This window comes from Danio rerio, chromosome 16, assembly GCF_049306965.1.
Source record: "Danio rerio strain Tuebingen ecotype United States chromosome 16, GRCz12tu, whole genome shotgun sequence".
In the NCBI taxonomy this organism is placed as follows: Eukaryota; Metazoa; Chordata; class Actinopteri; order Cypriniformes; family Danionidae; genus Danio; species Danio rerio.
This window is the reverse complement of record NC_133191.1, coordinates 58,794,755-58,808,834: the sequence shown is the minus strand read 5'-3', so window position 1 is coordinate 58,808,834 and position 14,080 is coordinate 58,794,755.

The following is a 14,080-nucleotide window of genomic DNA, read 5'->3' as shown; positions in this document are numbered from 1 at the left end:
TACACTTCAAGAACTGTACTCTTCCAGAGTGAGTAAAAGTGCTCGCTAAATCACTCTGGACACCTCGCACCCAGCACACTACCTGTTCCAACTGTTACTGTCTGGTCGGCGCTTCAGAGCACCAAGCACAAAAACAGCCAGACTCAGGAAAAGTTCTACCTCATGAACAGTTAAATATTCCCCTACTGTGCAATAAACATGTGCAATACTTTCTCATTTGCAATTGTACACAGCACCTTATAACTTGTATATTAATAACAAATCTGTACACACAATCCAACATCCAGTGCTCTTTTGTCTATTGTCTCTCTGTCTAATATTTGGGTATTTTCTCATATTTATTTTCTTGTGTTTTTATTTTTTTTGCTACCTGTATCTTGTCACTTTATATACACTGGAAGCTGCTGTAACCAAAACAAATTCCTTGTGTGTGTGAAGCACACTTGGCAATAAAACCGATTATGATTCTGAACTGATATACTGTATTTATATATATATATATATATATATATATATATATATATATATATATATATATATATATATATATATATATATATATATATATATATTCCAAAAAAAATATATTATCAGACATACTGTGAACATTTCCTTGCTCTGTTAAACACCATTTGGGAAACATTTAAAAAAGAATATATATATATTTATATAAACCCTCTACGCCTATTGAAACCCTCAATAATATATCAATAATATATATATATTTTTTTTTTTAATATATAATTGGAAATATTATTGAGGGTTTCAATAGGCTGTGTCCTAATAAAACTAAGATTTGATGTTTTTGTATTTTATATATATGCATTGTTTCTGTAATATGCGCTGTGTTTTGACCGCAGTTTGCACCAAGTCTGACCCACATATGCATGATTACTCAAAGTATTTTTCTTCTACAACATTCCTCCTGCAGTTGAACTGCAAGTCTCTTGTTTTTGCGCTTCACAGTGAGAGAGTCTCCGTCTGAATCATAGCGATTGAATCACGGGTTGTAAATGTGTTTGATAAGAGAGTGTTTATTGAAGGTCGAGACAGTCTGAGACAGACACTGAGGACAGAGTCTTATCAGCAGCTCGATAGTAAAACTGAAAACACACACGCCAAACACACAACCGCAAACCACTGCGGGAAATGCACTAATAAAAGCGCTTGATTCAAGGGCTCGTTCACGCAAACATTTTAATTCTGTCATCATCTATAATCGCTTTACATGTTTCTTTCTCATTCATTCATTCATTTTCTTTTTGGATTACTCCCTTTATTAATCTGGGGTCGCCACAGTGGAATGAACCGCCAACTTATCCAGCATAGGTTTTAAGCAGCGGATGCCCTTCCAGCTGCAACCCATCTTCTGTAAAACACAAAAGTAGATATTTTGAATAATGTTGAACACATGTAACCATTGAATTCCATAGCACTTGTTTTTCTACTATGGAAGCCAATGGTTACAGGCTTTCAGCATTCTACAAAATATCTACTTTTGTGTTTAACACAAAAATGTACAATAGTAATTTCTATATTTGGGTGAACTACACCTTTGAAGTGCTGTAATGTAGAAATATTTAACCATTCAGATGAAGATAAACAAATTTATATAGATTAATTTTTAATTATATATTTAATTGTATACATTTTACACAGTATTTCCTTCGGGATGAATTCAATATTACAAGCCTTCTTCAGAATGTTGTTTTAATTCTACTGTCTACAGAACAAACCACTGTTGTGTGATAAACCTAATTAACCTAGTTAAGCCTTTAAATGTCACATTAGGCTGAATACTAAAATATTATGTACTGCAATCACGACAAAGACAGCAGAAATTAGTAAAACAACTAACAAATAGCTCATTTAAACATTGGAATACGTCCTGTTCATTTTCAGAGCAATAATTAATGACTATCATCCATTTTCACTATGCTTTCCAGAATGCAAATGAAACCCCACCGGTCCTACACCACCCAACCCGCTCCGAGCTGGTATCGAACCGGCAACTTTCCGCATGGGAGTCAGTTGCTCTAACAAGGAGGCTGAAGACCATAGCATCTGTCGCTAGAGCACCTTTAGAGGTCAGAGGAGTGAGGTTTACCTGCACAGCACTTACTAGCTGGCCTCCGTTACACAAACACTAAATTGTCAACAGTGGTGCAAAGTTTGGACTCTTAGGGTTCACAGTTTGAAGACAAAACACTTTGTCGTTGATACGCTGCCAGATTTGACCCATTTCTTCTTAATTTTTTGTTATTACTTATGTTAATAAGTTTCTGTATGCCCTCAGTAGTGTACACTACACATAGTGGATGTGTTTGATTAGGGACACGTCCAACATGTGAGTGTTGGTGAAACAGCAGGAACACAATAAGAAAACACTGATGTAAACAACACCGAGTGAAAAATATCAACCAGTGAAACTTTTTAAAACAATACATGGTTAATGCAGGGCCGGATTTAGTAATTTGGGGGCCCTAAACAATTCCAGCCATGGGGCCCAACAGTCCAACCAGTCCATACTTTTATTTCATTTATATTTATTTTGCTCATATATTTTATATCACTCAAACATCTTTTCTACATTTTGTTTTAATGCAATCTATATATTTTAAATGATTCATTTTCTTAAAATTAGTTTACAACTTAGTTTACAATTTGTTTAGATGCAATAATAATACTTTAATTTATAATATTGCTATTACATCACATTAAATTAATATAACAAAAGTATATTTTATATTAAATAATGCTTAATTACATTAAAATTGTATTAGTTTGACTCTCAGCATACAAAACATGATAGAAAACAATGTTATATATACTTTATACTTCTAGATATTTACTGGGGGCCCCCAGATTTCTTTACCTTGCTTATTTGTTAAATCCGCCCCTGATTGAATTTACAAAGTTAATAGCATATATAGATATATTCAATTCAATTCAAGTTTACTTCTATATTGCTTCCAACAATGAATATCTAATAATTATTTAGCCTGCAAAAAAAAAACTGCGCAATGAAAACACATTTTTACCGTATCTTATATTTTTTTGCAAAAGCTTCCTGATGATAAACTTGTGTTGTTTACTAAATCATTTCATCTCCTCCAGATCATTAGCTGGACGTGCAAACTGTTGTTTTTGGTTTAGATCGCTTTGTGAAATCAGTGGTAAAACATTGCAAAACTTGTATTGACTCTTATTAACGATGTTTTCTTTGTGAAGAAACATGTTTGTTTACTTCAAAGCATTTTAAATATCAATAGCCAATATTAAGGCTGAAGTAGGCTTTGCTTTGTTGCTGTTTGTAAGATCACATGCCTCAAAGATCTATTGAACAGTCAATTTAACCACTTTAAATGTATTTTAACTATAACCCCAATTCACATGATTAAAAATTAAGTATTTTTTCCAGCTCACAACAGTTTTACTCAAACCAAAACATTTACAATCCTCACAGAAGTAGTTCAAATAGCGCAAGTCCAATGACATAATCATCAATTAAATGATTTAATTTTAATGTCTGCATGACCTTCATATTCCACAGCAGTCTTATCAACAGGACGTGATTCATCTTTCAGGATGACAGCAGCTCAAATCTATTTATATTTCAGCTTTTATGACGGCCATAAGCATGACTGAGCTGTAAAGTTGAAGGCCAGGTCGAGATCGGGGTTTTTTTTCCCTTCGGTTGCTGAACCTGAATAACCTGCTTTCTACAATCAATCAAGAACGAGTAACTATGGGGTAAAGAGATTTCATTTAACTTTCATTTCAAGCCTGAATAAATAGAATATTCGCGATCTTCTGCTCGGGTTTAATGAACAGCTCCATGAGGGGTATTACGCCCCAAGTCTAGGGGAAACAAAAAGGGCATAATAAACGAAGAAAAAAACAAATGTTTTGGGGTGGTGGATTTCCCAAACTAAACAAAACTTAAAGCAAAAGATTCCCTTCGGTCGACAACCAAACTCACACACTCAATTGAGAGTATATATGAAGATATTTATTATAGAAAAATAGAGTTTATATAAATGAGCATTTCGTCAGGGTGACCACAGGCCAAAATAACAAACAAAAGAATCTATAAAATAAATCCACTAAATTACCTATTAATATTTAAATAAAAATACAAGAATCTTACCTTACTCCCTAACATAAACAAAGTCAAAAGTAATCAAATAAATAGGCAGGTCACCCCTACACGCTCAAACTCTCAAAAAATATTCAAGCATATGATGGTCATCAATACAAAGTTGATTATTGTTGGTCGTCGGCCGAAGGGGTGAGGGAAACCCAGGAGCTCCACTCCAAACACCGAACGCAGCAGAAATGAGCTCTTCGAACCCTGCCGGAAGCTCTGTTATATACAGGCCTCGGAGACCAGCAGCCAATCAGAGCAGGGAATCATGCCGGCGTGGGAGCCTATAAGACAACAGAAAAACAGCAAGGAGGCGGGACAAAAGAAAAAGAGTACAATCCGCAATAATAAACAAATAAATAAACTTCAGTCGTAACAAGGGGGAAAAGGAGAGCTTGCATGTTAAGAAGAAAAAGATGACTCGAAAACATGAGACTCACTTAAGTTACAGGAGTCTTTAAATAAACATTCACAAACCGTAAATACAAACACGTTTCGGTTTACTGGGAAAAGCAGTTCATTACTCACCAAATAAGATGCTGATGAACCGCAGAAATCAAAGTCTTCACTTCTGTCTACAGTCGAAATGGCGCGCGAAGGATGTTTGCGCATGATAAACTGCTCAAAGATGTTAATGGACATGTATACATTATTTATTTATTTATATATAGGGGAGTGTGGGGCACAAAGTAACGTAGGGTAAAATGTAGGTTTAAGGTATTTGCTCAGGGTTAACCATGGCATACTTCCAAGGTTTTCACCACAGTGTCGGCAGACGTATTCCTGCCAATTATTAATTTTTTTTTTTTTTTGGCGAAATTTGGATGAGAAACACAGGAGAAACCATTTCTGCAGAACTTTTTATTATAGTCAATATTTTTTATCTAAAAAAAATCTGTGAAAGTATGAAGTAAAATCTTATATTGTTGTGATCACTGTCTTCTAGGCTAAAAGATGGAACCATTTCAAAATGCTGGCCAGTTCTGAGGAAAACAGGACACAGCGGATTAGCTTTAACAGGGTGTTTCAATTAAGCCACACACTGCTGGTCACCAATTCAACAAACAATATAAATGTTGAATTTTGAGTGTATTATTGAGAACTTTTTAAATAAAATGTAATAATAGAATGTTTTAATAGAAAATATTTTAATATATTTTTTTAATATATATTTAATAGATTCAAAAAATATATATATTTATTGCTAAAACTGCAAATAAATGCACTATATAATATTGCAAATTAATCCAAATGTGTTTATCCAATAATTAAATAAGTAAACATACTGTGCCATGTAGAATAAAAAATAAATTGTGTTAAGTATTGAGGAAATATAGCTACTATTTCAAGAGTTCCCACTTAGATATGCTTACCATTTATAGCAGGTTTGGCATGCTGTCCCGGGAGAGAACCCTGAGCTCGGAGATATTTGAGCCCAGGGCTCCCGCCCGGTCAATAAGCATATCAGGGGATCCGAGATCATGTAGGCCCCGATAGCTCCCCCTTTTAAAAAAGGGAGGAAAAGGAGGAGATGGGGTGGAATTTCAAAACGAAGATAGAGCAGTGAGGAGAAAGTGATCCATTTATAGTGAGCTAGGATCACTCGGATTGGATCATTACTGTGGCCAGCAGTGCTCAATCATATCACGTGCTCCTCTTGAAATTAGTTTATGAAACTTCACTTCAAGTAAACTGGATTTAAATTAATTGTGTAAAATCTGCCATTGTAAGCACGTGTTACCACTAACCCCTCTGTCTGCTTCAGCTTGCCCCGCAGGGGGGGTAAATTGGAGCATTTTTACTCCTGGCGCTTTTGGCAATACTGCACTTAAACCACAGGTCCGGTGATCATACAACCAGTGCTCATTTGTCGGAGAGGCTTGTGTGTTGTTGGTAAAAAAAACAAAACAAATGGTTTGTCTAACCCAGGGGTTGGCAAACTCGGTCCTGGAGGGCCGGCGTCCTGCACAGTTTAGCTCCAACTCTAATCAAACACACCTGCTTATATATTTCTAGTGATCTTGAAGACACTGATTGGCATGTTCAGGTGTTTTTGATTAGAGTTGGAGCTAAACTATGCAGGACACCGGCCCTCCAGGACCGAGTTTGCCCACCCGTGGTCTAACCCCATTACTTTGTTCATTATTTGGCCAAAACCAAAAAGTGTAACTTTGTGCCCCGCTCTCCCCTATATCACGTGATAGATTACATGTTTGATAGATTTCATGACAGATTTAATGTAGCTGAATTAAAACCTATTCATATTTGAGACCCCAATATTATATATACCTGCAAACTGGATAAAAGATGAAATAGCAAATATGTTTGAAATTAACTTGATATTGAAAATACTTTTATATATAATATATATGTATATATGTTGAATGCTGGTTCAAACATTGTTTATTAAACCTTAAAACAAAATGTAATCAAACTGAGTGCACAGCAGCATAGATTTATAGATCAAATTTAGATTTTTTCACACACACACAAAAAAAGTATTGATTTTTACATTTGCTGACATCTAGTCTACCTTTAAAGGCATGTGTTAGTGACTCAAATCCACAATCAGGGTCCTTTAATATTCGCGATCTTCTGCTTGGGTTTAATAAACAACTGCCTGAGGGAAAACACGAGACACGTGACTTAAATATGTCTCAGTATTCAAACGTTCTTCACGAAAACATTTATAAACAGTAAGGGCGAATGTTTTGGTTTAGTGTGAGTTTATAACTCAGCAAATAAGATCATGATGATGATCCACTGAAATCAAGGTCTTCACTTCTGAAAACAGTTGAAAAGGCGCGCGATGAACGTTTGTGCGCGAACAACTGCACGCTGATGCTAATGGTCATTTATATACATTATTTATTTAAATATGGCGTGATGGATTAAATATGCTCCATCTGTCCTCCTTATTTAATGTAGCTAAAACCTATTTAATATTTAAGACCCCAATGTTATACACACCGCTCACCACCCGCAGGTGAGAAACAAAAAATAAAGATGTTTATTTAATTTGACTTTGTTTTGTTTCACATAAAAGATGTCAATACTTTTTAAACAAACTTTACTTTTAAACAACTTTGCTGATTGAAACTGTTTAAACATGAAACCTCAAAAATATAAAGGAACTGAATGCACTAAAGGCAATGTTTAAACATAGATTTTTCTAAATAAAGCAACGTATTGATTTTTACAATGGCTGACATCTAGTGCATCTGTAAACACACGTGTCGAAGACTCAAATCCACAATCAATCAGGTTTATTTTAATTCAGTTCAAGTAAATTAATCCAAACTCCTCCTGTCAGGGAATACAGACAGATTATGTTACTTTAACATTATATTTATAACATTTTATAAACCGTGGCTGCATATTTGAGCACAAATCAGCTGCAAGTTATTTCATTTAAAACCTTTAACATGATAGATTTTAAAAATCCAAATGATGACTCCTTCAGTCCTTTTGCATTTGCAGATTCAGCCACAAATATGACTATATTCATCAGGGTTATAATCACAGTCAAACTGTGCCTACAGACATAAAATGTGTTAAATGCAAAAGGATTTGATTTCAATGGACTACCTTGATGTCAAAAAACACCAAACTGACATAAATAAATTACAGGACTGTCCTATAATCAATTTGATGCTAATGTTAGATCGTTTAATATAGTAAATCAGTGGTTCTCAAACTTTTTTCATCACGCACCTCCTAAGAAACAAATTGTCTCTCCAAGTATCCTCATAGTGAGCAGTATTGAAATACAGTAGTGTAGTAGAGTCAGTAAAGCAGCTACAGCTCTGCACAGTTCCTATTATTAAGAATATTTATTATTGTCAGCCACTTTAGACATTATATAGTCTGAACGTTAACATTGTACTGTGCTTATATGTAAAAACAGAAACAAAACGTCACCATTTACATTAAAATGTGCTTTTAAAAGTTAAAAATGGTAGGTTACTGTCTTTAAAAAGTAAATAGGAAAGTGCTGTACTAAAATGTAAAGTACTAACATACAGTAGGCAATTCATCAACACCTGGAAATGTTGCCTGGACTTCAGAAATATAGGCTGTATGTCATATAATACATTATAATAATGGGTCATATTGATATATAAATAATTTGATGAATTTTAAATATATGTCGCTGGTCAATATGACATATTCGATTTCTTCGGGTACAACTAGAAGGAAGCCCTCGTCCCATATAGTTTGAAAACCACTGTATACAAAATCCACTGTACATGTGAAATATTAAAAATGATTACTCCTTCAGTCCTGTTTATGCAGATTCAGGATCAAATATGAATATTTAGTTTTATATTTAATATTTTGCTTGAATATGGATTTCTCTAATCTAATTAAAGCAACGTATTGATTTTTTTTTACAATTGCTGACATCCAGTGCATCTTTAAAGATTTGTGTTAGAGAACAAACAAACACCCAGTTCAAGTAAATAAATAAAGATCCTCCAGTCAGGGATTAAAGGCAAACTATAATATTACTTTAACATAATATTTTTAATATGATTGTGCTTTCAAGTTTGAGCACGAGTCATTGCTGTGATTAATTGAACTGAAAACTTTAATACTACAAACGTTTCAATCCAAATGATGTTTCCTTCAGTCCTGTTGCATATGCAGATTCAGACTCAAATATGGCTATACTCATCAGGGTTATAATCACGGTTTAACTGTGCATCTGCAAAACACACATGCAAAATACGATGGGACCATCGCAAGTGGCCCACCTTTACAGGTACTCTGCCCTGCACCAACTGTGGCCCAGTGCGTAATTAATTTCCCCCTTCAGCATCAGTTAGGGATATACCAGCCTGATCTCACGAGGGAACATTAGTATTTTGTGTTGTGTCAGTTTAGTGGCTAATTCGTACAGATTTGAACAATTCAGTCGTACGAAAATGTACGATTTTAAAAAGGAGGCGTGACACCCAACCCCAGCCCTAACCCCAATCGTCATTGGGTGATGAGCAAATTGTACGAATTAGATCATACGAATTATTAGGCACTAAATCAAAAAGTTAGGAATTGTCGTGAGATTGTGTTGGATTTACCCTATATAAGGGTTGGTGGTGGTTACAGTCGGTCATCAGATAAGCACCCCTCTTTTCCTGGTGTTTCACCAATTTAAACCCATGACACTTTAGGAGGTCTTGACAGCAGATCCAGTGTCCTGGATTTTCTCCTGCTGACCACCACTCAACTCTATAATGTAGTTTGTCTTCAACCAGTTGGCTCTTCCACCGAACCTCCTTTTTTAGCCAAGTCCAGCGAGATGTTGCTAACATCTTTTCAGTGACCTTTCCTACAAGCCGTTTCCTGGCCATTCCTTCAATTCCCAGCACTGCGAGAACTCTCCAGAGTGACTGCCCCACAAACCCCCAACAACCCACCTGGGAAACTTCAGACCCTCCATCCATTCTCCTGGCTCTAAAGTACAAGACCTTGATATTTCTTGAGCTTACCTTCATAGGCCTCCTCCATTCTTTCCTCCCAGGGTATTGCAAGTTCTGTAAGCATCACCTGTTTGGTGCCTCTAGATCAGGGGTGTCCAAACTCGGTCCTGGAGGGCTGGTGTCCTGCTGAGTTTAGCTCCAACTTGCTTCAATACACCTGCCAGGATGTTTGTAGCACATCTAGCAAGAGCTTGATTAGCTGCTTCAGGTGTGTTTGATTAGGGTTGGAGCTAAAATCTCCAGGGCCCGGTTTTTCAAAAGGTTTATTCCAGATAAAATTGATCCAGATTTAGTAATCCTGTTTTTGCGATCCGTGATCAGGTAATCCAGTTTACTTTTTAAGCCAGTTTTTCAAAGCAACATTATATTGGATCAATCTGATCCGGATAGGAAGTTTTCAGGATCACTAAATCTGGATAACCAGTGCTCAAACACAATGTAGATGGATAGACAGGCCTATGTAAAGAGCAACAAGTAGTATAGCCAGTGTGGGTCAATATAACTTTATTTTTATTTGAAATGAAAACTAAGAAATTTTTATAAAAAATAAATTATAATAATAAATAATTTACATTTACATTTACATTTAGTCATTTAGCAGACGCTTTTATCCAAAGCGACTTACAAATGAGGACAAGGAAGCAATTTACACAACTATAAGAGCAACAATGAATAAGTACTAAAGGCAAGTTTCAGGTCTGTAAAGTCTAAGAAGGGAAGTATTAGTAGTTTTTTTTTTTTTTTTTTTTAATAAATAATAAAAGCAAGAAAACCCCCACCCCATCCTCTTCCAGCAGTCCGCTCATCTGAGATCTACAACACTGTACATTGAGGATATTTATAATAAGTTTCAAATATAGATGTATTGAATAAAAAAAAAAGACAATGTTGAAACCTCCACAATAATGTCAGACTTCCTCATCTGATGTGGAGGGAGCAGCTTGTCTGAGCGTATTCTTTAGGAGGGGGATCTCAAGTGTGGTCTTGGTTTGCTGCAGTTTGGTCAGAGTCAGTTGTTTCTCTGCCAGGTGAAGCTGTGCTTCAGCCCTTTCAGTCTCTTTTTGCAATTGTTGAAGGTGATTTCAGGCATTGCCATTCTTTGCATATTTTTTTTTGTTATTCTGTAATCATTGCATGCATCACTAATATTCTAAAAACAAAAATATTTTCCATTTTGATGAATATATATATATCTATCAATTAGTGACAGAATAAAATGTATTGTTTTTGGTCAGTTTTGGCAGCTGTTTGGGGGATTATTTTATGAGGCCAAACTCTTTCTACTTTGCTGAAGGCCTATACTGAAAGGCTGAATACATTAAAGCCTATACTCACTATAGCCTGACAGATGAACAAATAAAATTAAAACCTTATGAATAAATATCTCGTAAGATACTGCATGATCCAAAAATAGTATTATTTAATAAATTTTTTAAGTTTTCATTACATTTTGGGCATGAAATCCACGCTAAATCCACCCTTCTGATGGGATCAGTTTAATCCAGGTTTTTTGGATCAAAGTGATCCAGATCCTACAAAAAAGGTCTGAAAAACCCAAACTAAAGGTTTGATCCGGATCAAAATCAAGATTGGATTACGTGATCTAATCCGATTATGTAATACGCTTTTTCTTTTAAAAAACCCATTTTCAAGATTTGATCCAATCCCTTATCCAAAATCCCAGTGGATTACTTTTGAAAAACCGGACCCAGGACACCGGCTCTCCAGGACCAAGATTAGACACCCCTGCTTTAGACAAAAGGACGATATCTGGTTTAAGGCTAGTGTGTGCTATTTCCTCTGGGTATTTAAGCTGCTTTTTAAGGTCTGCCAGCATTTCCCAATCCTTTGCTGCAGTCAGAACCCCTCCTCTCCTTCGTTCTGCTGCGATGCTCTCTCCTGATCTAATAAACTAGGAATGTCTACACTGGTCCTGGAGGGCCGGAGAGTTTAGCTCCAACCCTAATCAAACACATCTGAACCAGATAATCAAGCACTTACTAGGTGTACTAGAAACTTCCAGGCAGGTGTGTTGAAGCAAGTTGGAGCTAAAGTTTCACCTTCTTCCTCGCCTGCTCCAATTCATCCAACAAGCGAGAGAGGATTTTACCATGCCGCCACCGGAAAATCCCATCTACCAAACTTGACTGGCGTGCTGACAGGACTCAAGATTTGCCTGCTTTCCACATAATGAGCAGCTTTATTCAAGAAATAACAAAAAAACTAATCATAAAATGTGCCAAAAATGCTAATTGTTTTGATTTCAACAAACTGGACATCGAAAAGCATATGACAGCACTGTCCTGTAATCACTTGAACACTAATGTTATGTAGTTCACCATATTACAGGAATACAAAGTCCACTGTAAATGTGAAATGCAGGCTTTCATATGAAGGAAAATGTTCTTATATTATACTTTGTGCAGATATTTTGGTCAAAACTGCATCAATATACAGACGTCAAATGGACGTCAAGGTTTTAACGCTAAATTGATTAGCATTTTTGACATGGTTTTGCTAACGTCCTCTCGGTCATGTTAACCAACAGCCTAAACAGAGCCATCATTCAACTCAAGCTCTTTAAATCAAGCACTAAACATCAGAAAAGAGCGAAAACCGCTTTGATCATGGAGTGAATGTGCTCGGCCTGCAGGGCATTAACCTGACCTGCTGATCTGAAAACACTCCATCGAGAGTGTGTGTGTGTGTGTGTGTGTGTTCAGCAAAACCTCGTCAGCAGGTTTATCAGCATTCATCCTGACAAACTAGAGCTCAAACACTCGACACACTTTACTCACTGTTGGAGTAAAGGCATTACAAGTAACACTCCAAATTAAATAATTATTTAAAAACCTAATATATCACCTTTCTGAGGAACGAGTGACGCAAAAAACAAAACATTTGACTTCCTTTTTAGTTTAAGTATCTGGATTAAAATGAACTGCCCTGGATGAGAGAATTCAGAAGCAGGCAGAAAGCGATATGGCTCTGGCCTACGTTTTCTCATTGTTCTGAACACATGAGGAAAAAGGAAAGGGGATCATCATCTCAACGCACACTGATGTACTGCACTAATGAGATGAAAAGCAGCAAACACACTGCTTAAAACCAGTTCAGTTCAAATACTAATTAAAGACACCTGATCAAACTGAGCACTGAGGCTTTTTAGACACCTACAAGTGTGTTGAATCAGGACTGCAGCCATCCAGGAATTGAGTTTGACACCCCAGCTTTGAACTGTCAGTAATATGTACATACGGCATATATTCATTCATTCATTTTCTTGTCATCTTAGTCCCTTTATTAATCCGGGGTCGCCACAGTGGAATGAACCGCCAACTTATCCAGCACGTTTTTACGCAGCAGATGCCCTTACAGCCGCAACCCATCTCTGGGAAACATCCACACACACACTACACACAATTTAGCCTTCCCAATTGACCTGTACTGCATGTCTTTGGACTGTGGGGGAAACTGCACTGGACGGCATATATAGGCATCTGGAAATTCTCAGAAGACATTATCCTATATTATTCTTATTTAAAGGTAAATGACGGTTATACAGTGTGTTGTTCTTTGCAGAACTCCTAAGAAATCTGCACGTTCTGAAAGAGATCCAGCCACAGCAACGGTAAGGAAAAGCAACACATTACTTACTATAAAAAGTAACTGAGTAACTCAATACTGTAATGCACCACATTCAGAAACAACTTTCCCCAGCACTGTGAAGCCACACTGTTATCTGAAGAAATGCGCGAGTATTCCTAAAAATAAACACGAATATTTATTTATAAATTTCTTTAATAAATGATCATTTTGAGCTCATCTCGTACGTTTGAACGTGAATTGTGTGGATAAATGTGCAATACAGGTATTCTTGCTTCAATACAAATCATCTTTAAAAAAAATAAATGAAGAATAGACCCGGGTCTATTAGTGTGTGTGTGTGTGTGTGTGTGCCATTGCATGCAAGGTTTCTCTATGTATAACCACCTCAAAAGATATTAGGGGTCGCGAGTCACTGGCATTGTTATTTTAGGGGTTGCAGGCTGAAAAGTTTGGGAACCCCTGGCCTATAGAGTCCTAGATATTTTCTTGTGGGTTTCATTTAAAATATATACAAGCTATTACCATTCAAATGTTATTTAAAATACCATGGTAAAAAAGACAATGTGACATTATTATTATAAATCTAACATGAAATTGAATCATATTGGAATAAAAAAAAAAAAGGTTTAATATTATCCTGGCAAAAACTTTGACTTTGATTAACATTAAATACTGCGAAACTTACTGACATGGACGTTATTAATTTTATTTTTTGGTATCAACACAAAATGTAGTAATTTTTTCCATGGTAATACAGCTTAACCTTTTATTCATGTAAAAATCTATTCATATTTTTGGTATTAACCTGTGACTTAATCTAAGGATCAAAATATAGTGACAA